At 39.4% G+C, this 18,312-nt stretch overlaps 1 long non-coding RNA gene across 4 annotated transcripts in view; it reads left to right on the top strand.

Moving 5' to 3' along the window:
* The window catches only part of LOC118168296, a 287,029-nt gene that overhangs the window by 191,179 nt on the left and 77,538 nt on the right, over nucleotides 1–18,312 (top strand). For 3 of the 4 annotated variants that reach the window (XR_004751473.1, XR_004751474.1, XR_004751472.1), the window contains exon 4: nucleotides 13,476–13,690. This is a non-coding gene — a long non-coding RNA (uncharacterized LOC118168296). Of the gene's footprint in view, nucleotides 1–6,999; nucleotides 7,171–13,475; nucleotides 13,691–18,312 lie in introns of those variants that run through there. The other variant, XR_004751475.1, reaches the window with a different exon arrangement.

Genomic DNA, 18,312 nt, shown 5'->3' with positions numbered 1-18,312 from the left:
TTTTCTTTTCTTTTCTTTTCTTTTCTTTTCTTTTCTTTTCTTTTTTCTTTTCTTTTCTTTTCTTTTCCTTTCCTTTCCTTTCCTTTCCTTTCCTTTCCTTTCCTTTCCTTTCCTTTCCTTTCCTTTCCTTTCTTTTCCTTTCTTTTCCTTTCTTTTCTTTTCTTTGTAAGAAGACACAGACCACAGACCATAACAGTTGTGTCAGAATTTTGGCTCCAGCCTGGCTTCTCTCAGTTCCTTTTGCTCATCCTTCTGCGATGCTAGGATCTACCTGAACTTGCCTCTCATTTTCCCCCTTCCCCGGTAGTGGGAGGTAATTACGTTTGACGTGTCTCCCTGGCTGAAAGAAGAAGCAAAACTGTGAGATACTGTGCCAGGATCAACTTGCAGGCAGGGAGAAAAGAGAGGAGCAGGCTGGCGACCTGACTGCCTGCGCAATACTGCTGGCAGTGGGGAGCTGGGAAGGGAAGGCCATGAAGCTGGCTTCAGGCTGTATGCTTCCCTGGGACAAAGCAGGGAGAGAAGTCAGTGCCGGGTGACTCTGGCGAAAGCATGAGAGCAGACATCTGGGAGTGGAGCCACGCCATCTGAAGAGTGCAACAAGAAAGTCCTTGATGATAACCGAGGCATTTTACAACAATAATTACTTTGAACTCTGAACCATCCTTCATAGTCCGCGCAGTTGTGAGGAAGTAAGGAATGAGACAGATTTTGTAACTATAAAATAGATTTTTTGTGTCATGCTTGTACAGGTTGTCGATGCAGAATTTGGTCCCATTTTATGACAGAGAACATGGGATCAGGTATTAAGGTTATTTTGTTCCTTCTGTCAGTGTGTGCCTTTAGCTCTCCGAAAGACTAGAACAGCCTTCTTGGGCCAAATCTATTGTATTTTCTTTATCATCATGGAAGAGTCCCCTCAACCTCAGTGCAATTATTCATGATTGAATAATTTGAATAATAATAATAAAAAAGGAAATGAAAATATCTGTGATTATTTCTTTTGACATAATCTGTAGGAAAAAGTCACATTTGTAAGCTAAGTTGAGCAGAGAGCTCTTAGGATGCAAGTCAGATAATGAGAGAAACAAACTCAGGGAATCTTGTCTTGGCTTTTAAATTGGATTTCTCTTCATCTGTGCTCATACCCCATTTAATTCAGTTTGTTTGCAAATGGAGCTTGTTGAGGAAAGCAAAGCGTTGATTAGCAGCCAACACTCATTTAATAATGGAACCAAATTAGGTTTGCAGTGGAGAATTCACTTCAGGAAGAAACAGGAGTAACTTGTAAAGATTACATCAACCAAACAGGAAATGGAAACAGTCCCATGTGGTTTAGGTAGTTTTGATTGCGATGCCAAGGGTGTAAATTGCTGAACAGCTTTTCAGCAGCAGTGCTGGCTTGCGCTGTTGTTGGCTTTCCCCTTCCTCCTGACTGCTCCAAGGTGTCCACTCCTGCCTGAGCCTTCCCCTCCCATCGGCATCAAGGCCCTGAGCTGCCTCCCCCTGCCTTCAGGGCAGGCATGGCTGGGGGAGAATTGCTAGCAGCTGCTTGAGCTGCTTGTGCTGCTTAGTCATTGCTGCCACCAGACACCGAGCACCCTCTGAGATTGCTGAAAAAATATTTGCAACGTGTATTTACAAACAATTGCTGGACAGGATTTGTCTGCACAAAGAATATTAATATGCTGTATTAAATAAAGGGAGTGCAACTAGGAGATGTAGCCTCTTCTTCTTTTTTTCTTTTTTTCTTTTTTTTTTTTTTTTGAATCTATTCTGATGGTGGATTATGTCAGTTAAACGTTTTAGGAAACAGAAGTCACTTCTCTATAGGAACTTAGCAGCCGTAGTCACAGCTAAACCACAGACACTCCATGTTTGCATACAGGCTGATGCCAGCCTTGAGTGAATGAGCTTTAAAAGCAGCATCATGTAAATGTGTCTGAATAAAATAAAAGCAGATCGGAAGCAGTTCCTGAGACTGAAGTGAATGACCTTTCTTGCTGTTGTCGTTTCCAAATGTTTGGCAGACTCTCCTCTGACCACTATATTTCATTTCCATGCACCCCTGTACTTCCCAGTTCCGGCCAGGAGCAGAAGCAGAAGTAATAAAATACCACAAGAAAAGCTATTCTTGTGATATTTCCGGTCCTACTGGATGCAGCACCAACAGGAAATCTCATGAGAAAGACTGTTCCTTCACAGTTTCCAGGCCCCCGTTGGAAACCCAAGTGGCTTGGTTGAAGAAAACAGCAAATAAACTTTGGTGAATGAAAGTCCTTCTCCTGGCCTCATATGACACCGTCCTCCCTACTAGCAAAGCGCAAAAGCCTCATGCTAAATGCTGATCACAGAGAAGACAGCTCTCTACGGTCTGCTCGAACTAATCCGAACGCGCGATTCCACAGCAGCCCAGAGAAGCCATCACAACATATGCAATAAAAACCACTAGCCTTAGGAGTGTTCATAGGATTCTCATCTTTCCTTTCCTGCTATTGCCCCCACCTCTTGTTGCTTTTAGGCATTGCGCACTGTAGGCAGGACGGGGAAGGAGCTGTGCCTATTCCTTCTGTTAGCCTAAAATGTGAGGTTTCGGGTGATAATGCAGTCAGTTTGGGCATGTGCTTGGGGTTTGTCACACCCTTTCTAAGCCCAAGAAATACCATCCAGAGACCCATTCTCAGCCCGCAGACACCAAAGGGAACCTTTGCATTGACTTGCAGGACAGCCAGAGAGGCCCACAGTGATGTGCAGAGCTTCAAACCTCTGAAATGCTTTGCAGAAGCCCTGCTGCTCAGCTTGCTGATGGGACACACACGCTGTCAAAGATGATGACTCAGATGTAAACCCTTCCTGAAGCGTCGCTCTCAAGAATAAATGCATTCCCTCTTGGTAGCTTATACAATATTTCTGGCTCTCCAGCTGCAACACCAGACTGCAATTGCAGTGTCACTTTGGCAGTTTAAAAACCTTGTCACAGTCATCTGCTTCAGCACCAAGCGTCTAGTCCGACTGACTGCAGGCCTCTGCCGGCCTTTGTTTCCCTCACATGCAGCCAGGATGCAGGTCTCTAATGAAGTCTGATACTCGGGACATTTGGAGATGGAATGTAACCACTTAAAACTGTTTGGTTTGTCACTTTTGGATTTGCTACATAAGGCTCTGTTAATACAAACAGGCCTGTTTATAATATTCATCAGACAGTGGAAGAAATTCCTCTGATGTCTGTATAATGCAGTGAGCAGACTCCTTGATTATTAACATACTGATTGTGTACTCTTATTTCAGATGTTAGCTCAGCACTGGGGAAAGAGAGCCGGGGGAATAAAAAATGTAAGACGCATGACATGCTTGGGATTTGCTCTGTGAAACTGGAAAAAATATTTACACAGTTAGATCGTGTTTTTATGTCATTCTTTCCTTTTATGTAATATTTGGAGAAGCCGCTGAATTTTCGGTTCTTACCCAAATCAAGCCACACCTCTGAGTACTGGAGCAAACATTGCAGGAGAGGGGATGGGCGCAACATGTCCCCATCCTTTCTTAATCCTTTCATTGATGTACTCATTAGTGCTGGCACAGTGATCATCTGATGCATTCTCATCCCTCCCCCAGCGCTCCCCTACGCTCGGCATTCACATCCGTGCTTAACTTGGAGCACGGCAGCGGGGACTCTCAAACATTTGCCTGGGTGCTTCCCTGGACTGCGCTCCTGTTTGTGGTTGCTGGATGCAGAACCTCGCACGCTTCGTGTAGTTAACCAGGTCTTTGTTGCCAGCCCTCAGTAAAAGCTGCAGAGTCAGGAGCCCTGCCTTGTTTGACTGTGCATGGAAATAGTCCCTCCGGTACAAGTCGCAGCAATCAACGTGCTTGGTATCCTCCAGCCAGAAATAACTCTGGTGGGTATCAGTTGCCGCATCCTGTCACCAGCTGCTCACCAGTTTACAATACTTTCATTTATTAATAAGGCATTTTTGATGCCTTAGTCATATAAAATACATCAGATACTTTTAGTATTACTCAATGTTTTTATCCTGTGGGTATTATATCTTGTTTTAATTTAGTGTTTGTTATTTTCGTGAAGGAACTTTCACTTTTGGTTAGTTTCAGAGCCCACCCTGGATGTCCCCTGGATGAGCTGAAGTACATTAGAAATGACATTAACTAGCATTAATGTGGAAATTTAGAATCCAAATAGAACTTGTCCTGTTGCCCAACAATGAGTCATTGTCCTTTTTCTCTTTTTAGCCAACAGCAGATTCAGAAGCTGTGAGACAGTTTCCTGCAGATAAGAGATAAATCGAAGGGAAACCTGGCAAAAAGATGATGGTCAAGCTGCAAGATATCATTTCCTCCAAAGCCCCTCCATACTAATTAACCATTCCAAGCATATTTTCAACAGCATTTAGGGATATCCTCATCAAAATAAACTTCCTCCCATGTTATCTTCATTTTTGACATCCGGTGGTATAGTCTGATATAAGAATCAGGGTTAAAAATTCTTAATATTGGGTTGTGTGTGCGTACACACAAGCGTGTGCACACACACATGATTGAAGCTTTGCCAGTATTACTTTGGAATTTTAATGCCTGCTCCAAAGTCCTCTGTAGTCAGCAAGAGATTTTCTGTTAACTTCAATAGTAGCAGGATCGAGCCTCTATCCTTCCGCATCCAGATTTTTTCATTTATGCCTTATGACTTGTTTATAACAAACTACAGATGGGCTTGAGTCATAAAGTTCGGAGTATTCGGTTTAGAGGTTTTGCTTTGGGCCCATCCCTTTAATGTACTGCTTATTCCAGATCTGCCTTTTAAAAGGAAAATATTGTCAGAATGAAAGTGTATGTGCAATAAACAAACTTCTCATTTCCTTCCCCTTAAGTTTTTTTCCTCTTTCTGAAGCTGATTTCTTAACTGGACAATTAGTTTTAGGACTGCCATTGAATGCAAACTTGTCATACCTGATTTGCAATCTTTTCTGTTTCAAGTGCTATCAATTATTTTCTAACTAGATGCTCCTGTGGGATCAGCTGTCACTAAAAGCAAATTTGAACACAATGGGTTGCTTCCTATTTCCAAAAGAATCTGAAGATTGTCAAAGCTTGACAGGCAGCTCCAGTTTTAAGATGAAACAGATAAGTTGGGTTTCCCTGTTAGGCGCTTTTGAACACAAGTAGATAAAGGAAGTATTGTTTCTTAAGAGGGGATGCCATTTATAGTGCAAATTCACTTTTATTAAGAACAAACTGCAGTTGCTTTAAACACACAGTCAAATGCATTTGCACTGGGAGAGGTAATAAAATACCTACGAGTCTTTGCAAATATTTCTGCAGACCTTGCTGCACTTACAAATTTGACTTTTTTTTTCTTTTCTTTTTTTTAATGACAGGCTAAGTAACTATTTAAAAAGTCAGTATATGGTAGAACGTAGCTTGTGTAGATCAAATACATAAGGTGTTGATTTTGTAACCAAATTCACTGATAGTCAGCTGGAAGTTAAATTTACCTAACCCTGATTTTGAAGATGCATTGCATATTGTATGCCTCGGTAATTATTTATGTGTGTTACACATGAAGATCAAGTGTATGTTATTTTAGGCATATTATAAGTGAGAAATATTACAACTTTAAAGTCTAAAGTAGCAGTACATTTTTTTGTTCCATGCCACTTTTTTTTTTCAGGGTGGAATGGTGCTATTGAATCATTTGTGCAAAGACTTGTGAGAGCATCTTTGAATGTGTACTTTTTTTTTTTTTTTTAAGAACATTATTCTGAGAGATGGTACTAGGTTAATTGTCCTAAGGTCTGAAGTGTTCCAGGGGTCCACAGAAGACACTTGCTATCGGTACTGGAAACACCACCTACTTCAAGAAAGAATAGTTCCTCCAGTCCTTATCTGTTGGAAAAGTCAGCCTTCTTGGCCATTTGGTTGGCTACCATGTCTGTCAACAGATCTAGTGTCATTTGTTTGGCTGAGGCTGTTGCGTGACTTCACCCACTGTGGAAAGGGCAAAGAACTTCTCCTTTGCGATGCAAGGCAAAAACCTTCATTGTTCAAGTAACCGATCAAATGCTCATTGACTTCAAGAATTACTCAGGTGCTAAAACTGCTTTTGTTGTAAGTGTCTTGCAGAATGGAAGACTTGATAAGGTACGTAGGAGGTCTTTTGGATGCACATGTGAAACCTGCCTGAGAGAGTAGTCTTTTCCTCCTCCCTCTAACATCTGATACAGTCATAACAGGAAAAATGAAAGGAAAATGTGATGACTTGAGTTTGTCATTTGCAGTCAGTGTGATATTTTAAACTCATATTTTGATTTTTTTTTTTATTAAGACCAACATCAAGGAAGAGAAAAATTCATTCAGAATCATTACTGTTGGGAGAACACAAAAAAAAAACGGTAAATATTCTTAGACAGAGAAGTATTGTACAACTTGAATAAAGCTGCCACCATGTTGATGGATTGTTTCCAGAGTGGATCAAAAGGAAGAATTTTGGCCATGAGGGCAGCTCATGTGATCTACCAAATGGAGAGAAGCAATGTTATTTCCACTAGCAAAATCATAGGGCTCCATTGCCACACTTTCACAATCACCAAATTAGAATCAGGTGTTAATTAGCACTTGTGTTTGGCAAGCTCAGTTTATTGAGAACATTTGCCTTGGTCAGACTTTTGATTATTTTGGCTCTGAAACCTGGTTTACATTGATTTAATCATTAGAATACCCTCTTCTAAGGCTTTCAAATGATGCAATTAAGTGCAAATACCACATCTCCTGCACAGCAACAGGGATCTGAACAGTTATGACAAATCCAGTAGACACAAATAGGTGTAATTTTTTTAGCACGTAACAGGGTCTAATTTTGTAGCAGAGCATGTATAAATTATTAAAATAATACATCGTTTGCTATCATTATCCATTGTAATGTTTGTGTACCTTTGTGTCATTCTAGGCATCTTTACTGAGTTTCCAAGTGAAAAACACAGTGTTTATAGTTTAGGGACAGTACATATGCAGTTTGAAACTCCAGCCATTTACAAAAAAATCATAGTGTTCTGATTTCATCCAGAAAGCAAATAGTGGCTGTGGTACACGTGTAATACAGACATATCAGCATCTACAAGAATTACTCACCCATTCTTAAGACATCTATTCATACATGAGGTATTTAGATTATTTCCTTTTAAAATGAATAACATTTTTACTTATAAAAATAGGCATTTATATATTGTTCATTATTACACTTCACTGTTGCTTTTGATTCTGACAGGAAGGGCTTTTGTAACCTTTTCCTTGAGTAAGCAGTACTCCCTCTACAAGCATGGCCACAGTTTCTAATAGACCTACTGGCAGTACTGTCCCACCAGAGTTAAGTGTCAGGATCCAGCACTCCGTATTTAATTATAATTTCATTCCCATATGACTGAGGAAAAACACCCTGAGGAAAGGAAGTAATCTCTCTAAGGAAGGCTAAATCTTTTTTCTTTTTTCTTTTTTTAATCTTTTTTTTCCCCTACTCCTTGAATAGCTTTACAATGGTGATTTTTATCAGATGAGTCATCTGCCTGGTTTTATGAATTGGTGCTCATGTTGTGGATCCATTAGGGGTTTGTACTTCTCTCCATGACAAACACGTTGGAGGGAGTAATGAGGAGGCAGCTGCTTAGATCAAGTGGCAATGTCTGTCCACTCCTAAGTCTGTAGCCAAAACCAACAGTGAGTCTTTACAGTTGATCTAGGGAATGCTGTTACAAAAATGGGATGTTTGTACTAACGACTTATTCAAATACATCTGGAGCATTTTTCCCTGAAGAAATGAAACTGATGTAATAACACAGCACAGTCTCCTTATTATGTAAATCATGAGGCAGAAAGCTGAGGACGTTACTTAAAGAAAACTGAAGAAAGCTGAAGATTTGCTCAAGTAATTTCCCATTTTTACCCCATATGAAATCTTGCAGATGACAGGAAGGAATAGAAAAAGAAGCAAACTTTCTAGCTTCCAAATGTGAGACAATTCTCTTCTCACAGTATTTCAGCCACTGAAAACCTGGAGTTTTCTACAATAGAAGCATTTGAACACTTTTTGAGCAAGAAAACCAAGCCAGACTTTATCTGCACATCCTCTATGTTGAAAGTTAAGAAATAATGTAAGATACCACTTGTGCTTTTTTTTTTTGTTTTGTTTTGTTTTTTACCTTTTATTATTCAAGTCATTTGGGATCGTGATGTATGTTTGGAAGATTTTTCTCTCACAGCTTGACTTTTCTACGCCATTCAAAATGTACCACCTAGCTATAAATGTACAGCTTTATGGGTTGCTGCCTGTGGATGAAGACACATGAACCTACATGCCATTCCCTCAGCTCTCAGCAATGCCAGGCCAATGTCCTATCACAGAAAAACTCAATACCTCAGTAGCCTTACTTTTCTGGCACAACAGGATTTTCCTAAACAGATAAAGCATATCTATGCAAGAGACATTTTTTGAGGGAGTGACTCAGATGTGAAATTCTCTGGGGAGTGCTGACTGTCGCAGAGCTCGCCATCCTCTGCTCAATTGGCCCATCAAGGTCCATTCCTCATACATTTCATGTTTGGCGGAGGAAAAGATGTGGCAGGTATTAGTGCATCGCTGCCCGATGCACTATCTGGAAGAGCTCAAATGCTTCAGAGATGATTGCATGTAAGGATTTACGTAAATAAGAACAGAGAAGAATTACTTTAGTACTCCGAGTTTTACCAAATACTGACGTTGTGCAGACAACCCATTAAACTGCTCTACAACATTTGTTGCTACCTGAATTTGTAGGATATGTTCTATGGCTCGTTATGTATGGCTCAGTATTGGTCAAAATCCTGATGACCTTCACCAACTTCAATCCAGTCTGACTTTTCTTATGGGAGAACAAGGTTTTGCAACTTAAAAATCTGCCATTTTTCGCTATTCTGGTTTATTTTCATTATTTCCTTTTTTTTTTTTTTTTTTTTTTTTTTTCCTTCCAATTAGCACTGTGAATCTCTTCTTTGAGGACCAGGAACTTCCAATGTATATGAGTAAACTGTTAATATGAAAGAAAGCTATAGCCAGAAATCAAAAATGTATAGTACAGAAGCAAGATTTTCCATTCTGCACTGAAAATTCCAAAGACTTTGGTTACCTCATCAAAGGCAGCAAATGGTCACGTACTCCCACTTTCACTGCTTTTGCCCTAGCAAAACGTCCAGGGCTCCAGCTGACAACCTCTGCGGTACCTTGGAGGGGCAGCAGAAGGGGTTACTTAGTAATGACTACAAAAGGCACAAGGAGCAAGACTGTGTCAGATCCTCTTACTGTGGCTTATGGTGCAGTGTTTTAAAACAAAATTGATGGCAGCTAAAGGGACATGATGAGAACATCATGGTGAAACCCTCTAGCACAGAGCTGGAGCAGCTAGCTGGCAGTGACAGCACATTAAATCCCAGCTATTAGCTCCAGCAAGATTCATCTGAAGACTAGAGCCTTCAGTTTCTCTATTTTTTCAATTTTTATGTATTTGCCTGCTCTATTTCTGGTTAAGTAGCATCTGCATTCCGAATAGCTGTAGGCTGTGGTGTGTGTAGTATTTCACTGGTTTAAACACAGTTCAACCTAAAACATACAACAGCATTTTTACAAGTTTACAGACATCTGTCTAAATACACAGAATAGAGGCTCAGGCATGACTATAGGTGAAGGCCATGTGAGGTATGTATGTTTTGCACCTTCTAATCCTACAGCCTTCATTTAGCAGCAAGAGACTAATTCTAGGACTACATGAAAAGTTTCTACTTGGCTATGTCAAGGTTTACTTGCATAAATTCTTGTACTCAAAGACACCATCAGCTACAGATGCATGATACTTCCTTCATAAATCTTAGTGTTAGACTTTGCTATTAGGGTATTTTAATCTTTTCACTTCAGATGAGCCTGATCAACAGGGTCAGTGTTTCCATTTATGTAGATCTTTATTCTTGAATGTTTGTATGGATTGCAATTAAAGTGTAGGGCAAGGAGGGCTCTGTGGCATTCTGGTATACAGCAGGGGCTTTTTAGTTTTGTCTTGATCGTCTATAACGTAGACAAGGTTAGCAGCCTTAATGAAATAATGTTCTGCTGAAGACAGCAAAGTCCTGCTTCCCATGGATACAAAAGCCTTTCCTTGCCTCAATGGGATTTGGGTTCAAGGAAGAACTTGTTATTCCTGAAATATGGAATGCATTTGCTCTTGGAACACATGTCCTTTTTATGCCCTCTGGTTCATGAGCTGGTTGCAAAGCTACAAATTTGCTATAAAATTCCTTTTAAGGTGCAATGCTGCTAGAAATTTGTAGAATAATAGAGGCCCTTTCATCCTTTGTATTTAAACATGCAATTTGCTTTAACGGGATCTGATCAACCATTAAAACCCACTCTGTTTTATGTGTTTAACAAAAAACATACTTGCACAAGTAAAATGGACTGCATGCGAGGCTACAATATACCTATTTATGTTCAACATATAACAAGGTCCTGCAGAACTCCTTTTGTCCTGAGGGGTTTAACAGCTCTGTCCCAACACCGCTAGTGGAAGGTCAAGCCCTCTGGAAGGAGAGCTGCAGCACAACAAGTTGCTAGCACAATGCATTTGTTCCTTAGGGCATTGGGTTGGCAGTCCCAGAGTGTGGGCTCAGCTTCTGCAAGAGGGATGCTCTGTTGCAGTGCTTAAGACAAAATATACCAGTGACCCATTCCAGTCATCTATCCAAGGATGCAGGCACTCTTCAACAGCTCTGCTTTTTTTCAGAGGATGGCTAGTCAAGTGGTCAGTTTAAGGGGCCTCAGTCTTAGCTTAAATGCTTGGGGGCTGCTGGAGTATAAATCATATCTACAAGGGAAGTTTTAAAGTCCAGGAAGTTTTAAAGTCTGGGGGAGAATGCTAGGTGCTTAGAAGATTTTGCATGGGGTCTCTAACATCGGATGTCTCTAACATTGCTAATGTGATATTCAGGAGACCTGAGTGTTCAAAGTTGCATCTGAAAGGAATGTAATGAAATTGAAGACTGACTTTTTCCTTTTTAAAATTGATTGATTAGCCATACAATTATAGGTTTTACCATTTTTTCAATGAAGAGGAATTTTTCATGTAGTCCTGATTGTTCACATACATCTGCAGAGCTTTGTTTTCTTGAAGGCATCAAGCAACAAGGAAGAATATTTATATACAGTTCAAAGGCCTTTTTACAAGCAATACTTAGAAGTCTATTTTCTTAGCTTTCCTCAATATCATTCTTCTCCAGTGTTTCTTCTGGTTTTGTGGGGGTGTTTTGTTGTTTTTTTTTGTTTTGTTTGTTTGTTCTTTTTTTTTTTTTTTTTTCTGTCCTTAATTCTCAGTTGCTTTCTCTTGCTCTTTTTATTTAGTTATTTATTTCAAAAACACATAAATCCAATAACAACTCAATCTCAGCTAACTGGTCTGTTTGTATGGATTGGAGGCCCGATGGTTTCAACTATCAGGTCCTGTGAAGTTATTCGCGGAGTACGAGAAGGCATCATAAATATAAGCATTAGTGGAAAATCAAGAAATTAATTGCATGAGAAATAGAGATCCTACAAAGCCATTTTCAGACTTGGAACCAAGAATTGATAACTTAATTGATATCTTGTCCCCTCTATTTCTGCAGGATATTTGTTTTCCTTGCTGTCATTTACTTTCTAGAATGAAAGCATTTAAAATAGATTTTTATCCTGGAAATACAAGTATCCAAATAACAATTTTTATTTTGAAGATTCTTCTACACAGCACTCTTGCCATATTAGATCTGAAGATTAAAATTAAAAAGAACTTGTCAAAATGAAGAGCTACATTTATATAATATTTCCCTCCTTTTAAGTAATGGAAATTGTTAACTAAAGATGTCATGTTTTCTCTCAAGGACAAGCAGAGTTTAATTATTTTTCCTTTTTGAAATGGTTTCCGACCATGAAAACCAAGTCCTTTCCTATCAGTTCGATGATATAGCGAGGACTTCAATGCAGTGAGTTATTATAATTTATAAGATAATAGTAAAAAAAAAAAAAAAAAAAAAAAAATCTCCTGGTTTTCACACATATTTGTATTTAATGCTAAGGATTACATCTATACAACTAGTTTTAAGAGAACGTTTTACCATGCATGGTTGTCATGACACATACCATATTTGCCTTCTTGTTCTTTTTTCAAAGCCCAAATCTTTTGGCTGACCAAATGATCCTAAGACCTCTAAAATATTCTGTGATCTTTCTAATTGGATACACTGATGGCTGCTGGGAAACATATGTGATCAACTGCAGTCATCTGTGGAGCTGAAACAAAATGCAGCGTGTTTTTTTCAGGAAAACTTTATCAGTAACTTTACCTCCTTGCACAACATCAATGTAATCCATAAATAAAAGAGTTGCCATTCGATGAGAAGAAGGAAATTCTATCTTACTCAATGACAGGGAATGTGAAATGTGGTCACCCAGAGTTCCTGCAATTCAAAGCCAACTCATGCCCACTTTAATTATTATGATGTCTGTTCCTGTTCAACTTTAATAGGACTGCTTGTGCCAATAAAGGATCTCAATTGCAAGGGTCACGTTTGCTTTGTGGTTTTTTTTTGTTTTGTTTGTTTGTTTGTTTGTTTTTTCATCCCTGGTTTAAAGTTAGGAAACCTGCACAAAGGACAAGGATCTTTGAGAGAGCCCTCTGTTCATTTGATTCTGCCACCCCCAGGAGAAAGCAGCACAAATCCAGAGTGGGCAGTTTGGGTATCCCCCTGGCTAGCAGCTGAGGGGGGGAGGGAGAGGTAAACTGGTCTTGAGAAGGTGTGGGACTGAAAACCAAAACAAAATCTGTTGTTGGAAACGGCTGGATTGGTGTAAGATTGGATGGGAAAACCCACCACACACCCTGAGATGTAGAACACAGGAAACCAATGACACCAGATAGATCAGTCGAGGAGGTGACTGCAGCAATTAGTACAATTTCATCCATTTCATTACTCATAATTTTAGCTTTAATTTCACTGCAGGTTTATCAATCTCAGTGGAATATTGGAAAGCAAATATTTCACTTAACAAAGAAAGGTGGAATCGGGAGCACAAATCTACAAAGGCATGGGGAGTAAAATCATGGTTGAGTAACTTGATTGTTTATCTGCAGGATTGGTAAGGACGGAGGAATACTGGAGTGTTAAAAATGCTAATTATTTTGATTAGTGGAGTATTTGGTTCTTTCAAGAAGTTTAAAGAGTTTTGGTTTTGTTCAAAGCTCTAGATGGCTTAAGATAGTTTGAGGCTCTGGCAACCCACGATGGAGTCACATTTGGGCCTTACCTCAGCTTTGTATTTGTAAATTTGTATGTAAATTGCGAAGTTATCCACTCAAAAGCTATCTTCTCTTTGGAAAACATTGTGTTTCAGTCATCTGCTCTTTATCTTTGTACAGGGTGAAGTCTGTCTCAGATAAGTCATCTCCACAGCAGCGGGTAACAGGCTATGCTGGTAATTCCTGTGGGGAGTCCACCTGGGATGCTGGCACTGGAACCTCTGCACTACCGCCCATTCCCAGGCAGGATTTCATCCCTTTAAGAGGACTGTCCGAGTTCCTACCTCTAGTGTTGTAGTCTGCTTGAAAACTCAGACATCAATAAAACCATTAAGGTAGGTGACATCTTCAGGCATTATTTATCTGCGAGGACTAAGGCCTGTCTTGCTTGTATGTGAAAGTCAGACTCCTGATGTCAGCATGTAGCTCTGGGAGCTGTGATAATAGCCAGAGACCTATAATGCTTGTGCTTTTATCTTGTTGCATTTTAGTACAAAGATCTTGCCAATATCTAACATACAATGTTTCAGTATAAATTTATAATTATTTTTATTCACAGTAATATTGTCAATAATCAAACTGAAATCAAAAGACCGATAACGATTTGACTTTAATGTCATTCTTGCCCATTTCAAAGATTATTCAAAATAAATTAAAAAGAATAAATTAGTGAAATAGCATTATATTTTTTCCAGAGGACACTGGCTCCCAGTTTCCACGAAAACTGCTCTGCAGCCAGCTGCTTCTGCAGCTGACATTTGCTTACTGAGCCAAATCCATATCTTAGGGCAGACCAGAGGGAATGTGTCTATTCTGGTTCCTGAGAAATGAAGCAGACAAGGGCTATTTCTAGTGGCCTTTCAGGTCCAGTGTGGGTGGCTGAGAACTTTCAATCAAAGTCCTCCCTTTCAAAATTGAACCCAATGATAGGAATTTTGAATAAAGCTCAAAAAGTTAAACCCGGAAAAGGAGGAGACTGAGACAGTTTGTTGTCATGAAACAAACATCTCATCTCCCTCTCCTGAAATAAGGATATTATCTTCAAGAAATGAGAAAAGCAATGAATAAGGGAAACAACAAACAAACAAACAAAAGCAGAAGAATGAATTTAAATATTAGGGAGCACTAAAATCTAGGGAAAGTGTCCTGGCTCCTTTTCTTCAAAATATTTTGATAGACTTCTGATAAACTAGGAAACACAAAAAAAGCTGTCAGCTTGGGCCAACAAACAAATAAAAAATGCTTGCAGATGTGTGGAACACTCTCTACTTTCTTTTTTTTTTTTTTTTTTCCTTTTCCTTTTCAAAGTTTACAATAAAATCCAGCCAGTGTATGTGACTATGGTAAGCGGAAGGAGGGAAAGGGGAAAGTAGGAAGACAGGGAAGGTCAAAGATTTTCAAATCTGGATGCCTAGTTCTAGGTTTTTAAATCTGTATTTCTTATATAAATTGTTTTGAGAGAGGTTTGTAAATTTCAGAACTTCCTCCTACATCACTTATGGTTGAATTTGTCTTCTTATGATGATCTGGTCTAATGTTCTTTATTCAGTGAAGGGAAACACCTACCAGCTATTTATTTTTTGAATAGCTTCAGTTTTGAATCCTTGCTTGCCCTAATAAGATCTGAAAGGTTTTCTTCTAAATGTCAGGGGATGAAAAATTAAAGGATAGATAAACATTTATATATATTTTTAATGGTAAAAATGATACTGTGTTCCAGTTTGAATGCATTTAAAAATATATAGAGCTGGTGAAGAAAGAGGGGGAAACATGTAGGTATTTCATTATTTTTTTTTTAATCAAAGACTAGCCATACATGAATTGCTACACAATGGAAATTGCATGCAGGGGTAGTGCCTAGACTTATATTGAACCATAGCATTTCATAAACTTGTGGAGCTAGGCATGAAGTGCTACTATTGGGAGCCTGCATCACTGAGTATTTGCTCACTTAAACCCCAGGGTAGAGGAGAAATTTTCATGGAGCTTATAGTGATTTATAATGGGAAGCATAGGCTTTTTCATAGACATTGTTCTCACTGACAGTGTAAAGAAAGAGAGCACTAAATCTCTTCTCATCATAACTAATGATTAAGTCAGCAGCTTTTTTGGCGAATACAGAATGCCCTTCTACAAAAACAAAGTATTCTATTGTGATGTATTACATTTAAGAAACCCATAAGTATCCCATAAGGCTATTGCAATATTTTTAACTAGATCTTCTCTCTTTGTCACCATATCGAAATAAATGGAATGTGTCAGACTGAGTAATGCTCTTTCAATAAGTTTTTAGGAGCTCACTTAGAAGTTTGGCAAAATATAAAGAAACGAGGAAAACTTTCTCAGGATCCTCTATGGCCTGAATGAAAGATTGGTCCATTAAGGAGAAAAGCTTATGCTGATGCTGACACTAATAAATGGGACGGGGAAGGACATTTCTGCTTAGTTTGGGCTACCTTGCTCCAAGTTGGCTGCTTCAAGTTGCCCTCTGAAATAAATCAGCCGGTTGATGATGATTCATTGCGTTACAAAGTTCCCATCAATATAATGGCAAAATCAGTTTTGTCTGAGTGTCCAAATGTGAACCCACCCTTAACTATTAGGAGTCAAAGGGCCAGCAGTCACTGAAAAATTAACTTTCCTGCATCTGCTTTTCAGACCTGTGTTTGAACTATGGCAGTAGGAATGCCTCTTCCTTTGGAGCGTCTTTCTGCCATTCACTCTGGATACTGAACTTGCTTTAACTTCGTACATAATGTGGAAGAAAATACCGTGGTTTTATTAGGCTGTTCCTTCTCCAGTGCTTTCACTTCAGATGCTATCTCAGCCCTACAGAAGCCAGTGATAAAACTCCTTCAGACATTGCCAGGGCCAGTATTTTGACTCCTGAGGCAAATTTTGAGAAGGTGGACATTCATCTTTGATTTTAAGTCCTTTTGCAGGGAATACCATTGCATTCTCTTTTGTAAGTATGTTCCCTAGACATTTTTTACACCAAAACACTTACAAAAATGTCTTCAGAGTGGGAAAATTTGAAGTAGAAATATTGTGCAATGGGAAAGAATTGTTTTTAGCTGTGATGGTATCTCTCAGAAGTAGGGCTCAAGTGATCTTCATGTTGCAAGTGCAACGTCTGCCATACCTGCCATCTTTCATTCTTTAGAAAAAAATCTAGATTAGTCAGCATCTGTTTTCAAGGGATGTTTCTCCTGTGACACTGACCTCACAGTGTACTCTTATATTAGATAGTTTAAACATTTCTGAAATGTTCAGAAACCTTGCTCAGTAAGTCCTTTTTTACCTCTCTGTAATACAGCCTTTCCTGAGTGTTATGTCTGGAATCCTAGCCACAGTTCACAAAAATTGCAGTTTGGTAAAGTGGGCCCTCTCAGACTTAGGAATCCTTCAGATTTCCTTTTTTTTTTTTTTTTTTTTTTCCCATTGCCTCACAAAGGTCCTAGTCAAGAGTGGGATAGAAGGAAATCCCACTAGAGCCTAATAATGCTGCTTCTTTCCAGAGGGAGTCACTAGAAAGTAATTTATTTCTTCAGCGTGCAACTGGAGGTACTCATTTATCAGCAGTTTGTGCACGCTGCTTCTGTGGCCTTCGTTATCCCAGGGACAAGGGACTGAGGTTGTGACCCAAGAAGTCTATTCCTACTGCCAGGCTAACCCTTGTTGTTCCTTATTTATCCAAGCATCAAATACCAGCCTACTGGACATATAAGGCTCTGTTCCTAGCTGGAGTTTGTGCAGTATTTACAAGGTATGAAAAGCCACAATTCTTCTGCCTTTCCCTATCAGCAGCAATAGGCGGGAGGACCACTATCAGCTGCATTCCTTTGCCTCCTGAGCCATGGGCAGCTCTGATTTTCAGACATGCTTTTTTTTTTTTTTTTTCCTTTCTCTTTTTTTTTTTTTTTTCCTGCTCTTCTCTATTGTTTTGTCTTTCCCATCAAGGGAATTCGCCCTCAAGTTCAGATCACACACTTAGGAGATGCAGCAGAGAATTGGGCCTTTGTGAGCGTGTGAAGGATGCTTTCCTTGACCTGTCAGAGAACATATTTTACTTGATGAGAAAGAATGCTGGGCCAAATTCCTCTCTACTGTAAGCAGGCTGATAGAGGAGGACTTATATTAGGGATGAGCACGGCCTACTTTGTCTGGTGGAAGGTCTCCTAAGCAGACAACGCTCACTTATTTACAATGCATGAGCTGCTTTTGCTGCTGTTTTAAGTGATGGTGGGTATTTGTACCAAACAATGCAAATAGGAAGTCATTTGTTTGTGAGGGCCTAATCCTGAAGGCCTTATTTGGTGTTTACTGAAGTTGAATTCAGCCTTTACTCAGATAAACTCCACATGGATTCACAAGGAGCTTGCCCCAGTGAGGACAAGAAGAGGACTGTGGGGGTGTGCTGCCTGTTTTTGGCCAAAGGACAAAGATAGTTTATGCTAAAAACACATACAGAAAAAATAGAGGCACACACAATTACTGACTATATGCATGCGGCACTGTACGTGTGCACACGAACACAATTGCACACTAATCTAATCAATACATTCATTTCTTATTAGGACATAATTACACATCCCAGGAGGCTGGAACAGAAAAGTCCCATTAACCCCTCATGCCCTTTTCAGCTTTCCTCTGCCTTTCCATCTAACAGACCCCTGTGTCACTCCACTCATTAGCAGTTACTGTCTATGACATTGTTACATAAATAAGGATGTCGACCTGTCAGAATGGGTCACCCAATTCAAGGGTGATGATAAATATCTGTCCCTCTGAATTAGGCCAAAGACACCAGAGTACAGGACAGCTACTGTTGATTATTGGATAGTTAATGTATAGAGGACAAAAGGTGCTGAGGCCTGGTCACTTTTTGGATCATTAATATGGATTTAGGCCTATTGTTAAAAAAACACACACATACAAAACTAGGTTAGCAAGAACA

The sequence above is a fragment of the Oxyura jamaicensis genome, chromosome 5, assembly GCF_011077185.1.
Source record: "Oxyura jamaicensis isolate SHBP4307 breed ruddy duck chromosome 5, BPBGC_Ojam_1.0, whole genome shotgun sequence".
NCBI classification, from domain to species: domain Eukaryota; kingdom Metazoa; phylum Chordata; class Aves; order Anseriformes; family Anatidae; genus Oxyura; species Oxyura jamaicensis.
The sequence above is the reverse complement of the archived record's forward strand: the minus strand, read 5'-3'. Positions and strand labels throughout refer to the sequence as shown.